This window comes from Moschus berezovskii, chromosome 13 (genome assembly GCF_049115385.1).
Source record: "Moschus berezovskii isolate FMDL1 chromosome 13, NW_MosBer_1.0, whole genome shotgun sequence".
Lineage (NCBI taxonomy): Eukaryota > Metazoa > Chordata > Mammalia > Artiodactyla > Moschidae > Moschus > Moschus berezovskii.
In genome coordinates, this window is record NC_142472.1 from 29,238,280 (window position 1) to 29,255,912 (window position 17,633).

The following is a 17,633-nucleotide window of genomic DNA, read 5'->3' on the forward strand; positions in this document are numbered from 1 at the left end:
CCTGTAGGATGGACTGGTTGGGTCTCTTTGAGTCCAAGGGACTCTCAAGAGTCTTCTCCAACACCACAATTCAAAAGCATCAAGTTTTTGGTGTTCAACTTTTTTTATAGTCCAGCTCTCACATCCATATATGACCACTGGAAAAACCATAGCCTTGACTAGACGGACCTTGGTTGGCAAAGTAATGTCTCTGCTTTTTAATATGCTATCTAGGTTGGTCATAACTTTCCTTCTTAAAGTACCACTACAACAGATACACAAATTCACATGCATACAGAGTGATTATATTTGCTCAAATAATAACTTGTTCAGTGTGAATTACATACTATACATTTCAAATAAGTAAAAAATAGCCATGTCAAATGTTCTTATTATATAAAGTTTATTCAAATTTAGTAACATTTACAATTTAACTCAAGCCAAATTCCATTTAGATTATTTATGAAACAATCCACCTCTTCCTCAATCACTTCTTTCAGTACAATGGAGAAAGGAGATGAAGTTCTCTCTATCATGTGTTTTCTTTGACTTAATGGGATTGCTTTAACCTTGATTTTACCTTCTTGGATAATTTATTTTGCTTAGAAGATCCTTTACCTACAACATGTAGATCAGGATCAATTTAATTTTACTTTTTCTCAGAAAACTTATTTCTTTTTCTTGTATGATCAAGAGTATAGTTTGTAAATCTTACTTATAACCATAATTTTCAAATGGCAGGAGATTTGAAATATTTACTTTAAATTTCTGCATTGCATTCCTTTTAAATTTCTTCAATGTTAAGGGAAATAACTAATGAAAGTTAAAGTATATATTCGGATTCGTGGGGTAAAATATCCAGTTAATTAAGATGCACAATTAATCAAGGAACTAGAGGAGATATATTTTAATTACGTAGAAGACATTTTGTTTTAAGATTTTTACATACCTTAATAATTTTATCATGAAGATCAAAGATTAGGGACAACTTTACATCTTCCTCTATTTTCACTGGAGAAAAATGAGTTTCTGAGAGTTTAGAACTTGAATGTAGATCTATAAGTGAATTAAGAATTCAAATAATGAAAGTTATATTTTATAAAGTAGCCTCCAATTAAATAAATTTTAAAAAAAGAAAAAAATTTCTTGGTATACACTATCTGAGATAATTTTGACACATATGTAATAATACCTTTTCTTGAATTGTAATTAAAGGTAAACAATCTGTATTCCAAATATTTATAATAATCTCAAGTCATAAAAACTTATCTCTCACCTCATACCTACTTTTCTAAAGACCAGTACCTGTCTGTGGTCCAGGGGTTGGAGACCAATGGCATATTACAGCATTCAAAAAAGTTATTTCAAGGCATATAGAATTTGTTATAGAATGAGTGTGTTTTAAAAAATAATCTTGAAGTCAAGAGTTTTTTTTTTTCTGAAAAATTTTTATTAAATGCATGTGTAAGCACACAGGTAATCTAAAATAACATGGGTAATTAATTAATTAGGAAACATTTATGTAGAAGTATGGTCAGTTTTCATTCCAATCCCAAAGAAAGGCAATGCCAAAGACGACTCAAACTACAGCACAATTGCACTCATCTGACACACTAGTAAAGTCAGGCTCAAAATTCTCCAAGCCAGGCTTCAGCAATATGTGAACTGAGAACTTTCAGATGTTCAAGCTGGTTTCAGACAAGGCAGAGGAACTAGAGATCAAATTGCCAACATCTACTGGATCATTGAGAAAGCAAGAGAGTTCCAGAAAAACATCTATTTCTGCTTCATTGACTATGCCAAAGCCTTTGACTGTGTGGATCACAATAAACTGTGGAACATTCTGAAAGAGATGGGAATACCAAACCACCTGACCTGCCTCTTGAGAAACCTGTATGCAGGTCAGGAAGCAACAGTCAGAACTGGACATGGAACAACAGGCTGGTTCCAAATAAGAAAAGGAGTACGTCAAGGCTGTATATTGTCACCTTGCTTATTTAACTTATATGCAGAGTACATCATGAGAAATGCTGGACTGGAGGAAGCACAAGCTGGAATCAAGATTGCTGGGAGAAATATCAATAATCTCAGATATGCAGATGACACTACCCTTATGGCAGAAAGTGAAGAGGAACTAAAAAGCCTCTTGATGAAAGTGAAAGAGGAGCGTGAAAAAGTTGGCTTGAAATTCAACATTGAGAAAACAAAGATCATGGTATCTGGTCCCATCACTTCATGGCAAATGGATGGGGAAACAGTGGACACAGTGTCTGTCTTTATTTTTCTGGGCTCCAAAATCACTGCAGATGGTGATTGCAGCCATAAAATTAAAAGATGCTGCTCCTTGGAAGGAAAGTTACGACCAACCTAGACAGCATATTAAAAAGCAGAAACATTACTTTGCCAACAAATGTCCGTCTAGTCAAAGCTATGGTTTTTCCAGTGGTCATGTATGGATGTGAGAGTTGGACTATAAAGAAGGCTGAGTGCTGAAGAATTGATGCTTTTGAACTGTGCTGTTGGAGAAGACTCTTGAGAGTCCCTTGAACTGCTAGGAGATCAAACCAGTACATCCTAAAGGAGTTCAGTCCTGGGTGTTTATTGGAGGGACTGATGTTGAAGCTGAAACTCCAGTTCTTTGGCCACCTGATGAGAAGAGCTGACTCATTTGAAAAGACCCTGATGCTGGGAAAGATTGAGGGCAGGAGGAGAAGGGGATGACAGGGGATGAGATGATTGGATGGCATCACCGACTCGATGAACATGGGTTTGGGTGGACTCCAGGAGTTGGTGATGGACAGGGAGGCCTGGCGTGCTGTGGTTCATGGGGTCTCAAAGAGTCAGACATAACTGAGCAACTGAACTGAACTGAACTGATGGCAGCCCTCTCAGTTCAGTTCAGTTCAGTTCAGTCACTCAGTCGTGTCCGACTCTCCGCGACCCCATGAATCACTCATCTTTTATTACAAATCCGGGTATTAAAAAAGTTTTTCCTACCACCAAACTTCTTCTCCAATTTATTTCTTTCCAAGGTTAATATTAACAATTCCAGGCTACTATTTCTCTTTAATATCTCAATCAAGTAGTCTTATATAGTATACATCTGTGATATCTCATAATCTGTAAGATCTTTTTTTTTTTTTTCAGTTGTGGAATATTTTTTTCTCTCTTGGAATGTTTATATTGTAACAGAATCATTCAGAGATGCAGTGAGGGGTGTAATTCAGCAATAGACTCACAAGGTTTCTGGCTATGTTGCAGACATGCTATATATCATTGAGACCATCTACCCCATTTATGTTAATGTGGTTTGTCCTACTTTTCCAGTTCAACAAAATTAACTGAAAACACAGATACTTTTATAAACATATATTTCAAAAGTCCAAAATAAAACATGCTTGCAACATAAAATAATTTTCCCACTAATCTCTATTTAAAAACAGAGACATTACTTTGCTGACAAAGGTCCATCTAGTCAAAGCCACAGTTTTTCCTGTATTCATGTATGAACATGAGAGTTGGACTATAAAGGAAGCTGAACACCAAAAACTTGATGCTTTTGAAGTGCAGTGTCAGAGAAGACTCTTGAGAGTCCCTTGAACTGCAAGTAGATCAAACCAGTCAGCCCTAAAGGAAATCAGTCCTGAAAATTCATTGGCAGGACTGATGATGAAGCTGAAACTCCAATATTTTGGCTACCTGATGTAAAGAACAAACTCACTGGAAAAGACCCTGATGCAGGAGGAGAAGCGATTGGTAGAGGATGAGATGGTTGGATGGCATCACCAACTCGATGGACATGAGTTTGAGCAAGCTCCCAGAGTTGGTGATGGACAAGGAAGCCTGGTGAGCTGCAGTCAATAAGGCCACAAAGAGTTGGACACAACTGAGTGACTGAACTGATCTGAAGATCATACAGAAAAAATTAATCATTCCATGCTTGTTACCCAAATCTGATTTTGGACAACATTTTTTACCCCATCTGATGCTATATTTAGTTGCATGCATGTTAAATAATCTACCAGATTGAAATCTTTTTAGAATTTTTCACCTTGAATCCCCAGTGTGTAAGTTCTTGTATATAATTATCTCTCAAGGAAAATCTGTTGAGTAGAGCAAAAATAAAATTTAAAATAGTTTTCTGTTGGAAAAGAAAATAACAAGATTGAGATAAATATTTTGGGAAAGGAAGAATATAATGATTAGTTCTAGGCTTTATGCAGATTGTGCATTATACCTTAAGCTAAGTGAATTTATTTGTTAAGTGTTTTCAACTATGTTAAAATAGCTTGCTGAATGTCAAGATAAGTCTTCACATGTAAAATAAATATTATCCATTGGAAAGACTAATAATCTTACATTTTAACCCTTACTCTTCTACTTACTTGTGTTAATGGATTGCTATATAAAATATTCCTAAATTTATTCAAAATGGAAGAAAAATGTAGCACTACCCTATGCTAATGTCTTTAGAATGGCATTACCTTATGCAAGGGATTCCCTGATAGCTCAGTTGGTGAAGAATCCGCCTGTAACGCAGGACACCCTGGTTTGATTACTGTGTTGGGAAGATCCCCTGGAGAAGGGAAAAGCTACCCACTCTGGTATTCTGGCCTGGAGAATTTCATGAACTGTATAGACCATTGGGTCTCAATGAGTCGGACATGACTGAGCAGCTTTTACTTTCACCCTATGCTATATTTTCTCTAATTGTTGTTGTTCTGTCACTCAGTCCTTTCCAACTCTTTGCAACCTCATGTACTTCACATCTCCCAGAGTTTTTGCTCATATCTGTTACAAATTACTGTTTTGGTAGAATTGATAAAAGTGAATTAAATATTCCCCTTAGGGCAAAGAAAGAGAGGAGGACTTTAACTTGGCATATTCTATGCTTCTTTATAACCTTTAATACTGTGCTTAATTTCAGAAATCTACAAGCTTCTTTCCATTGCTTTTTGTAAACACTCTTAGTGCCCTTCTCAGAATATGGTCTCTATATGACAATTGATTCTCAGTCCCACAAGCAAAGTTTATGTGATTTGGCATTTTCAAACTAAAACATGATAGAATAATATTCACACTCATTACACAATTTAGAAATATGTAAAGTTTCTTCATTACTATGTTCTGATTCTATGTATACACACTAAGAAAAGTGGTTAACTCAGGTGGTTTCAGACAACACTGGGCAAAGCAATTCAATGTTGTTTATATTAATTAGGCAATTTGGGAATTTCAGTTATAACTGCCTGTTCAGTTAGAACTGTCTTTGATCTGCAGAAGATTTCAAGATAGTCTTTTTAAATTTGTTTTCAGCAGTTTGACTATGATACACCTTGGCATTGTTGTCTTTTAACATATCCAATGATAGTCCCAGAATTTTATGGATTTTTAAGTTTTTTTTCAAACAAAATTTAGGAATATTTTAGTAGTTATCTACAAATGCTCCACCTCCCAGCTCCACCCCATTTGCTCTCTTCTCTCTTTTTTCCAACTTCAGTCACAATACACTAGATGTTCGATATTGTCCATAGGTCAAGTGTCCTTTTTTTTCCCCCTTAGACTGAATAATCTCTTTTGATTACCCTTCAGGTTTTCTGTTTTCTTTTGCCACGTTCCCGTTCCATTGGCTTTTTTTTTTTTTTTTGAAACTTGTAAGTAGAAATTTTGTCTAGTAATTTTTTAATTGAATACTGACATTGACGAATATTATTTTGTGATTCTGTGGATTTTGTTGTCTTTCTGTAGATTTAAGATTGTTGATATTTGTTTGAATGCCATTAAGTTGTGGAATGGCATTTTCTTTTACATTTTCATTTTAAGGTATATTATGGTTTACTCAGAGTTGTTTTCATACTAGCTTAGACTTATAATTACTGTGTAAATTATCTTAGATCTTTACTGAATATAATAGATATTCAATTAGGTCTTTCCACTTGGCTGGCTGGAATTTGAAACTCTCGAGTCCTTCTGTGAGTTCTGGGAATGTTCACCTTACATTGATCCAGTAGCAATTTTCCTAGCCTTGTGGAATTTCCCCTTGCATGTGCACATGCTTTTATTTAATGAGAGACTACATGGATCTTTGTGCAAGTTTCTGGGGTGCTCTTTTCTTTGCCCCCTCCCTTCCATTTCCTCTCTCTGATTCTTTGCCTCCAAAATTCCAATTCCTCAACTATCAATTGTATTTTTCTCACTCATTTTTCTTTGCCTTGTGTGTACATGTTTGTGTGTGTTCCCTTTTCTTGACTATTCATCTGTGAATAAGAATAGTTCATTAAGAACAAGCACATTAAAGAATATCATGAGAAATAATACCAAGTGTGTGATTAAGCTTAGCAACAATTTCTATTACAGTCCACTTAGGTACAAATGTCAGAGATTTGCTTCTTTGTCATCTCCTCCCTTAACCATCCTCTCTTCCTCCCTCTTCTCTTTCTTGTCCTTTTGCTCCTCCTTCTTCTTCTACTTCCCCTTCTCCTCCTCCTTCTACTTTGTCTTCAAACTTTGCTCAAATTAAATTTATTCAACATAAGCCAGTTCATATCACATTCTCTGTTTATTTACTCTATCTCACCAATCAGCTACTTCAGGTTGTATATCTTATCGATAATATCTTTCATTTAATCCTCCTTCTATGAAAATACCCTGATGCTGGGAGGGATTGGGGACAAGAGGAGAAAGGGATGACAGAGGATGAGATGGCTGGATGGCATCACCGACTCGATGGACATGAGTTTGGGTAAACTCCAGGAGGTGGTGATGGACAGGGAGATGTGCTGCAATTCATGGGGTCCCAAAGAGTTGGACACGACCAAGAGACTGAACTGAACTAAACTGATGATTACCCTCCTTCCCAAACAAAGTCCATAAGCAGGAGCTGCACCCCATAATTTTGTGAAAGAATTAAGGAGAATTAGTTAATGAAACTAATTAGAAAATTCTGATCAATAGCTTAAATCTAAGTAATTAGGCATGAGCTTTTTTGTTTGTTTGTTTTTGTAATCTTGGAGAGGGATTATCTTTCTGATATTCTGTTTGACTTCTGCTGAATTTAGAACTGCTTTCCATATTTCTCGGAGAAGGCAATGGCAAGCCACTCCAGTACTCTTGCCTAAAAAATCCCATGGATGGAGGAGCCTGGTAGGCTGCAGTCCATGGGGTCGCTATGGGTCGGACACAACTGAGCGACTTCACTTTCACTTTTCACTTTCACACATTGGAGAAGGAAATGACAACCCACTCCAGTGTTCTTGCCTGGAGAATCGCAGGGACGGGGGAGCCTGGTGGGCTTCCGTCTATGGGGTCACACAGAGTCGGACACGACTGAAGTGACTTAACAGCAGCAGCAGCAGCTCCATATTTCTGGTTTGTGTCCTTCCTAAATTCTATATTTCATTTTCTTTCTTTAGCCTGACATGGTAGAGTTATTTATCTAATTTGAAGAGGTAAAATGTGATTTTATTAAATTTTTAGCGAAAACATTTTTTCTTAGTGTTTAAATAATAGTTTTCTGAGATTATTTGTCTAGTTCGCAAAAGATTTATTGATGCCACTGTTTAATTTGTGTCCTTAAATCTTACTGGTAAAACATTTTAGTAAACATAATGAAATGGAAACAGTGGTATGAAGATAAGTATCTTGTGATCTGAAAGCACAAATTATTATTCTATAGAAATGAAACACTGGAGAACAGTTTGAAGTTGCCATCTGGAGTAATAATAAGCTTGGTAAGATAGCAGATGTCAAGGCCAGCTTCTCCTAGTCAAAATTCAATGTAACAAGTAACTCAACTTTTCACTGGGGAACAGTTTGTTTTGGGGAAACTTTTTAACTTTCTAACAATCACTGATCTCTCATTTGTATTGCCCAAACTGCCTGAAGCACAGTTATCATCTCCCTGGATGATCTTTTGCTCATTTAAAAAAAGTACTGTGTTATTGAAGACAGATTGTTGTTAATCTGATCTCTCTCCTGTCATAATCTCTTTAATTGTTGAGAATGAGTCATCTGGGAAGTGGAATTAAAGTGAAGTAATTATTGTAATATCCAACTGAATAAAATTTTCACATTATCTTTTTTCTTTAAATTCACCAAGTGTCTTCCATGTCATGCATAGGTCGACTAATCTTTTCTATATATTATATATCTTTCTATCATTTTAAACTTGTCTTTGTATAGCTTTGCAATCCTACTAAGCTAATTTGTAAACTCATTATTGACAACTGTGGTGTAATTACTTTGTTGTATTGCAACCACTACAATACACATTTTTCTTCACAGTTTTGACCTTTGGTAAAAATAATTAAGAATGTATTGTTAAATTCTTATTAAAATTTTACTGAGATCGAAGCTATGGATATAGGAGATCCAACCAGTCCATTCCAAAAGAGCTCAATCCTGGGTGTTCATTGGAAGGGCTGATGCTGAAGCTGAAACTCCAATACTTTGGCCACCTCATGCGACGAGTTGACTCACTGGAAAAGACTCTGATGCTGGGAGGGATTGAGGGTGGGAGGAGAAGGGGACAACAGAGATGAGATGGCTGGATGGCATCACGACTCAATGGACATGAGTTTGAGTGAACTCTGGGAGTTGGTGATGGACAGGGAGGCCTGGCGTGTTGTGATTCATGGGGTTGCAGAGTTGGACACAACTGAGCAACTGAACTGAACTGATACATATTTATGTGAAAGTAATTTCATTCATTACCACACTTAATTCATTCATTAACATTTTTAATTTCATGATGTTAATGGAATGTCTGCTACTTCATATCCAACCAAAAATGACATGTAGAACAAATACAAATAATCATCAGTATATGGATGGAAAATGTAGAGATTCATTATATATTCTTCAAACAGGTCACTGCCACTTAAAATATCCTAAATATCTTCTCTATATGATACAGTTTCTGTGAAATAGTCCTTGAATATCTTTGCATCTAAACTAAGATACCTAAATTTATACCTGAAAGAAAAGTTTACTTTTCTTACTTAATTTGACTAGATTTTTGCTTATTTCTTACCCCTGTAGTGATCCCAACATCTGGGTCCATTTTCTAAATACAAAAAGCAAAATTTTCCATGACTGAGTCATTTTATATTTCTTGATGAGCTATTTTTTATAAATATAATTTCACATTGAAAAATATTAAAAAAAAATACTAAATGTTTATTATAGTCATTTATATAAAAATAATAATTAGCACACTTAACATTTGTCTGGAAAAAAATAAGATGAATATATCAAAGTTGAATGAATATAAATCACAGTGATTCTAGTAATATGAAAAAATTAATAATTCATTCCCCTACATGAACAATCATCTCAGTCATCTCTACTGTTGATGGGGAAAATATGGGAAAGTGTATTCTAAATGATATATATATTATATTTTAAACCCCAGTATATATTTTTGCAGCAGATTTATTGTCCTTTTGCTGTGATTTCCAACAAAATAATTAGTTTCAATTGTTCAGTTATTAAAAGAGAAGAGGACATCACTAATGAGAAAAGCAGAGTGGGATTTATTTTCAACATTTTATATTTAAAAAAATCACATTTATATTATTGAGTCAGAATTAGAGTAGTTATTTTGTGTGTGTACATAAATGAAATGTATTGTAAAAATATTCTATGAATATGTAATTTTTCAGATTAATTAATCATTTTCCTAGTGTAAAAGCTTTTCCCCACTTCCTTGGTCAAGCCTCAGTGGTAAAGAATCCACCTGTCAGTGCAGGAGATGCAAATTCGATCCCTGGTTCAGGAATATTCCCTAGAAGGAAATGACAACCCACTCCAGTATTCTTGCCTGGAGAATCCCATGAACAGAGGATCCTGGTGGGCTACAGTCTATGGGATCACAAAGAGTGAGACACATCTTGTTAACTAAACAACAACTACAACAAAAAAAAACCTTTTCTCAAGTATTACTAAATCTCTTCTGTATCACTTCTTTTTTGGAATATAATTTCATAACTGACATAATCTTTGAAGTAACTAAAAATATATGAATATTTTTTAAGGCTTAACTAGTCATCTTAATTACAAAAAAAAAGGAAGAAAGAAATTCCTTTACAGGTCAGACATAGTAATATTACCTTTGTAAGACATACATTTCATGGAATAGCTAAAATATCTTAAACATGCACACCATTATCATAGCTTTGTCACCTTCCACTGAAAACTTCAAGTCTGTCTTGTCAATGAAATTTAAATAAGGCTACTGAATTTAAATATCATTACAGAAACTTCCATAAAAGTTTTACTAATTTCTCAAGGACAACACACAGCTTCATAGTTTCTGAGTTATGACATCATAACTAATAATAATTATGAAATTATATATGTGGATTCTGAGGCACTAGAGTACATAGAAATGGCATATTTCTGCACTTGTCTTTGTTAAACATAAATTATTAATCTATTAACTTTTGAACTTACTGAATTATATATAGCATCCAAAGTGGAATAGGAAATTTTCTTTAGACGTTCTGAAAACAACATTTTATCTGCTGATGATTTATTTCTAAATAGTATGGAAATCTGTTCAACACAGATTGATATGGTTTTATCATTTATTGTGAAACTCAGTCTTCACGTGGATTTTATAGTGAACTCACTGTCTCTTCTTTGAATTTCTATATTTATTATAATATCTCTGCTAACTTAGCTATTTAATTATTTTTATATTTTAAAGTATCATGTAATTAAGAGGTTTATCCAGTGTTCCCATAACAGCAACATGTATATTCCTTAACTTTAGAGACAATATTATCTCTTACCTTAGCATTGATCACAGTAGCTATTGCCATATTTCAAATATTCAAAGGTTCTAAAAGTTTCTGACTTAGAACAAACTCATGTAGATTTTTATTAATTATACAGAAACATATGGTCAAATATTAAAGTTAAAGTAATAAAGATTATATAGAGAAAAGTATGAAAACAAAATACTTTCATACTCTTTCATTCTTCCTACCACACCCCTTAGATGTTAAGAGTTATCAGCAATTCCTATTTCTTCCGTAAACTTTATCAGTAAATTATAAGTGGTTTAATGTATCTTTTTAATAAATGAACATTGTAACATAATATCCTTAAAATTCTAATATATGAAATGATTTAGAGATTATTTTTATTTTATGAAATCCATAAAAATTTCATAAAATTAACAACTAGGAAAAAAGGAGATACACACTCTTAAATTTATATGAGCATATGCCAAATCTAAAATATATATTTATGAAGATTATTTGCTCAGTGAAATGCTCAACATTGTGATCCAGTGGAATTTAAAGGCCTTCTGGAATGCTGTATCAGTTCAGTTCAGTCGGTCAGTTGTGTCTGACTCTTTGCGACCCCATGAACCACAGCACACCAGACCTCCCTGTCCATCACCAACTCCCAGAGTCCACCCAAACCTATGTCCATCGAGACAATGATGCCATCCAGCCATCTCATCCTTTGTCATCCCCTGCTCCTCCTGCCCTCAATCTTTCCCAGCATCAGAGTCTTTTCCAGTGAGTCAGCTCTTCGCATCAGGTGGCCAAAGTACTGGGGTTTCAGCTTCAACATCAGTCCCTCCAATGAACACCCAGGACTGATCTCCTTTAGGATGGACTGGTTGGATCTCCTTGCAGTCCAAGGTACTCTCAAGAGTCTTCTCCAGCACCACAGTTCAAAAGCATCAATTCTTCGGTGATCAGCTTTCTTCACAGTCCAACTCTCACATCCATACATGACCACTGGAAAAACCATAGCCTTGACTAGACGGACCTTGGTTGGCAAAGTAATGTCTCTGGTTTTTAATATGCTATCTAGGTTGGTCGTAACTTTCCTTCCAAGGAATGCTGCATAAACATAAATAAACAAACTGGGCAGAACAAAATGTTCCTTTGTTGCTATCTTATTCAGTAGTTTCTTGCAACTAATTCCAGTAATGATCAAAATATATTTAATCAGGAGTCTACCTATGAAGTCATAAAAAATTTTTTTTGAAAATATATTTAGAGACTGGATATCAAGATAAAATAGCTTTAATGATAGTAATATTTGCTCATCTAGATAAAGTTTTCCAGAGAATAAAATTACATTTAAAATCAACATGGTATGGTATTGTACTAAACATTCCTGGGAAAATTACATGTAAATATTCACTATAAAAATCATGTGCTCTATGTTTGTATAATATAGTCAATTTTTAAATTTTAGTGGATTTGGCCAGGGCAGCAGAGAAAAAGATATATTCTTATAGGGTCATTTTTTTTTTTGCCCTGGAATTTAATAAATTTTGGATTTTAATTTTATCTGCCCAAATTCCATATACCTTAACTATCTTTACACTTTGTATGGTTTCAGGATGTGTTCCATCTACAACTGCTTCATATAAATTATTTATCACGTTAAAACAAAGACTTTGTAAAAGTCAAGTTTCTTTGAACTAGAATTTCAAGAGGGAAGAATTGGAATAGATGTGTTTGCTGCTAACAACACTTAGCCCCCAAAGATGACTGAAGAGCTAAGGACTGGAATTATCCCTAAGCTTATTCACTTACATGTCCAGAAAGTCACACTGGCTGAAGAAGGGGTTTTAGCTGAGACTACTTACCAGAGTACCCGCTCCAGGTCTTGCTGTGTGTCATTGGTCTTATAATGAGGATCTTATAATTGTTTGTCATTTAAGAAAGAAAGGGTCTCCAAAAACATGTGTCCCCAGTGAACGCAGCACAGGTGGCATTACCTTTTCTGACCAGGGAAGACCAATGAAGCCTTACACATAACTACATATGCTGTATCTTTTTTGCTTACAAATAAATTGGCAGATTCTAGAGGAGTGAGAAGATTCTACACATGAACATCACCAGATGGTCAATACCGAAATCAGATTAATTGTATTCTTTGCAGCCAAAGGTGGAGAAGTTGTATACAGTCAACAAAAGCAAGACTTGGAGGTGACTGTGGCACAGACCATGAACTCCTTATTGCCAAAATCAGATATAAAATGAAAAAGTAGGGAAAACCACTAGACCATTCAGGTATGACCAAAATCAAATCCCTTATGATTATACAGTGGAACTGAGAAATAGATTCAAGGGATTAGATCTGATAGACAGAGTGCCTGATGGACTGAGGTTTGTGACATTATACAGGAGGCAGAGATCAAGACCACCCTCAAGGAAAAGAAATGTAAAAAGGCAAAATGGTTGTCTGAGGAGGTCTTACAAATAGCTGTGAAAAGAAGAGAAGTGAAAGAAAAAGGAAAAAGAAAGATATACCCATTTGAATGCAGAGTTAAAAAGAATAGCAAGGAGAGATAAAAAAGCCTTCCTCAGTGATCAGTACAAAGAAATAGAGGAAAAGAATAGAATGGGAAAGTCTAGAGATCTCTTCAAGAAAATTAGAGATAGCAAGGGAATATTTCATGCAAACATGGACACAATAAAGGACGGAAATGGTATGGACCTAACAGAAGCAAAAGGTATTAAGAAGAGATGGCAAGATAAACAGAAGACCTATACAAAAAAATTTCTTCACCACCCAGATAATCATGATGATGTGATCACCAGTATGGAGCTGAACATTCTGGAATGTGAAGTCAAGTGGGCCTTAGGAAGCATTATTATATACAAAGTTAGAAGAGGTGCTCAATTGAACACAGGTCAATTCCAGTTGAGCTAAATCAAATCCTAAAAGATGGTGCTGTGAAAGTGCTGCACTCAATATGTCAGCAAATTTGGAAAACTCAGCAGTGGCCACAGGAGTGGATAAAGTCAGTCTTCATTTCAATCCCAAAGAAAGGCAATGCCAAAGATGTTCAAACTATTGTACAATTGCTCTCTTCTCACACGCTAGTAAAGTAACACTCAAAATTCTCCAAGCCAGGCTTCAACAGTATGTGAACCATGAACTTCCAGATGTTCAAGCTGGATTTAGAAAAGGCCGAGGAAACAGAGATCAAATTGGCAACATCCGTTGAATCATCGAGAAAGCAAGAGAGTTCCAGAAAAAACATCTATTTCTGCTTTATTGACTTTGCCAAAGCCTTTGACTATGTGGACTACAACAAACTGTGGAAAATTCTTAAAGAGATGGGAATACCAGACCACCTGACCTACCTCTTGAGAAACCTGTATGCAGTTCAGGAAGCAACAGCTAGAACTGGACATGGAACAACAGACTGGTTCCAAATAGGGAAAGGAGTACTTCAAGGCTGTCTATTGTCACCCTGCTATTTAACTTACATGAGGAGTACATCATGAGAAACCCTGGGCTGGATGAAGCACCAATTGGAATTAAGATTGCCAGGAGAAATATCAATAGCCTCAGATACGCATCCTTATGGAAGAAAGTGAAGAACTAAGGAATCTCTTGATCAAAGTGAAAGAGGAGAATGAAAACATTGACTTAAAGCTCAACATTCAGAAAACTAAGATCATCGCTTCTCCTGTCACTTCATGGCAAACAGATGGGGAAACAGTGGAAACAGTCAGTGTCAGACTTTATTTTCTTGGGCTCCAAAATCACTGCAGATGGTGACTGCAGTCATGAAATTAATAGGCACTTGGTCCTTGGAAGAAAAGTTATGACCAACCTAGACAGCATATTAAAAAGCAGAGACATTACTTTGCAGCAGAGGTCTGACTAGTCAAAGCTCTGGTTTTTCCAGTAGTTGTGTATGGATGTGAGAGTTGGAGTATAAAGAAAGATAAGCATAGAAGAATTGATGCTTTTGAACTGTGGCAGTCCATCCTAAAGGACATCAGTCCTGAATATTCATTGGAAGGACTGATGCTGAAGCTGAAACTCCAATACTTTGGCCACCTGATGCGAAGAACTGACTCATTTGAAAATACCCTGATGCTGCGAAATATTGACGGCAGGAGGAGCAGGGGATGACAGAGGATGAGATGGCTGGATGGCATCACTGACTCAATGGACATGAGTTTAAGTAAACCTCTGGGAGTTGGTGATGAACAGGGAGGCCTGGAGTGCTGCTGTTCAAGGGAACGCCAAGAGTCAGACACAACTGAGTGACTGAATTGAACTGAACTGAACTGATAGGAGTGATCATGGATCCCATCTCCTTATGGGAAGTATGTTTAGGTCACAGGGGAAAATACAGCATGGGAAGTATTGTAGTGCCCATCTTTGGATGTGACTAAACTGAACTGAACTGAACTGAGGGGAGTGATCATGGATTCCATCTCCTTATGAGAAGTATGTTTAGGTCTCATGGGAAAATACAGCATGTGAACTTTTGCAGTGGCCATCTTTGCATGATGCAATCTGACACCATCCCATTACAGTTTGGAGCTGAGTCTCTGAGATTCTGAGATTGCTACAGTGTAAAGTAACCATTCTGACCAGTCTTTGCTTTCCAGTAACAAGTAGAAGACTCCCTTACTAATTAGTCGAGGTTAAGTTCCAAAAGTTTAATATGCTATTTAATTTGCTTTTAGTTGCATATACTCTAAAGAAAATTAAAATTTTTTTAAGAAATAAAACTGAAAGTATTTTGGTAACAGAATATAGTACATAATAATTGTAACGGAGTAGAGTGCATCATGCTTTTATTGCAAGTGTCCATTATAATAGATTCAAGAATTAAAAAGATAGTAGGTGATGACCAAAATGAACAGGATAAAATAAAAACAATAGTAATACACCTCCAATATCTTCACAAGAATAATAAATTTGATTTTCTAATAGTGTATAGAAAGACAGCCTTAACTATAAAACAAGTAAATAGTAAACAAGTAAACTATAAAACAATAAAACAAGCAAATAGTAATTTCCAATTGTAAAATAGCTATTATAAAACCTAATTTATATTAAACCTGAATTAATGCATGCAGAAATAGAACCAAATTTTATGGTAATGATTGCATACAGTATAATGCTGTATTCTCTTTAATGAATCACAATTTCAAGAAGATATTTATAGAATGGGACATATCCTTTTAAAAAATAATCAGTTCAGTTCAGTCGCTCAGTCACGTCTGACTCTTTGCGACCCCATAAATCACAGCACGCCAGGCCTCCCTGTCCATCACCAACTCCCGGAGTTCACTCAAACTCATGTCCATCGAGTCGGTGATGCCATCCAGCCATCTCATTCTCTGTCATCCCCTTCTTCTCCCGCCCCCAATCCCTCCCAGTATCAGAGTCTTTTCCAGTGAGTCAACTCGTTGCATGAGGTGGCCAAAGTATAATGCAGTCTAAAATATGTAACATTTTAAAAGTCAAAAACATACATAAACAACCAGACTGAACATGTGTATTCTATACTTAGTGAGAGATTGATAATTAAAATAATTGATAGAGTCTTTATGAAATATTTATTCTGTGTTCCCCTACAAGAAAAATTTTAGTTTCACAATCGTAAATTTAATGGAGGTTATATTGACTAAAATGAAATAAATATATACCAAAGGAAGTGGGGTGTGTTAGTATATAACTAGTTACAAAGAAGTCCTCCAAATCTGAGAATTTACTGTCTATGAAAATTTGATTTAACTCTTCTTTCCTTAGGTTTTGGGCTTCTCCAATAGCTCAGTTGGTTAAGAATCCTAAAGAATCTGCCTGCAATGCAGGAGACCTGATTTTGATTCCTGGGTCAGGAAGATTCGCTAGAGAAGGGATAGGCTACCCACTCCAGTATTTTTGGACATCCCCTTTGGCTCAGCTGATAAAGAATCCACCTGCAATGCGGGAGACCTGAGTTCTAATCCCTGGGTTGGGAAGATCCCCTGGAGAAGGGAAAGGCTACCCACTTCAGTGTTCTGGCCTGGTGAATTCCATGGACTGTAAAGTCCATGGAGTCACAAAGAGTCGGACACGACTGAGCGACTTTCGCTTTCACTTTACTTATACTTTAAAGCATTTATTTAGGAACTCTCTCCCTCTCCATATTAGTAGGAGAATACTTCTTCAGAAGCTGAAATGAACTTTAGAGTGACTTGTGCGTGAGTAGCTGATGAGATAACTATAACCTCTATTGTTTGAAAATACTGTGAAGGATTCAGTTCAGTTCAGTTGCTCAGTCGTGACCGACTCTTTGCGACCCCATGAATCACAGAACGCCAGGCCTCCCTGTCCATCACCAACTCCTGGAGTTCACTCAAACTCATGTCCATCGAGTCGGTGATGCCATCCAGCCATCTCATTCTCCGTCGTCCCCTTCTCCTCCTGCCCCCAATCCCTCCCAGCATCAGACTCTTTTCCAGTGAGTCAACTCTTTGCATGAGGTGGCCAAAGTATTGGAGTTTCAGCTTCAGCATCAGTCCTTCCAATGAACACCCAGGATTGAGCTCCTTTAGAATGGACTGGTTGGATCTCCTCACAGTCCAAGGGACTCTCAAGCGTCTTCTCCAGCACCACAGTTCAAAAGCATCAATTCTTCGGTGATCAGCTTTCTTCACAGTCCAACTCATCGGACATGACTGAGCGACTGAACTGAACTGAACTCATCCATAATATATTATTATATTGTCTCTTTCCTGAACTTGTTTATCTACCCCACTTATTTTCCACTCAACATTTCAGCTTATGTTACTTAAGAACTATTTAATCCATCATGGTTTAGGAAAATGTCATCCTTAAAGGCTTAATCGACTTCCATCAGCTTCCCAAGTGGTTCTAGC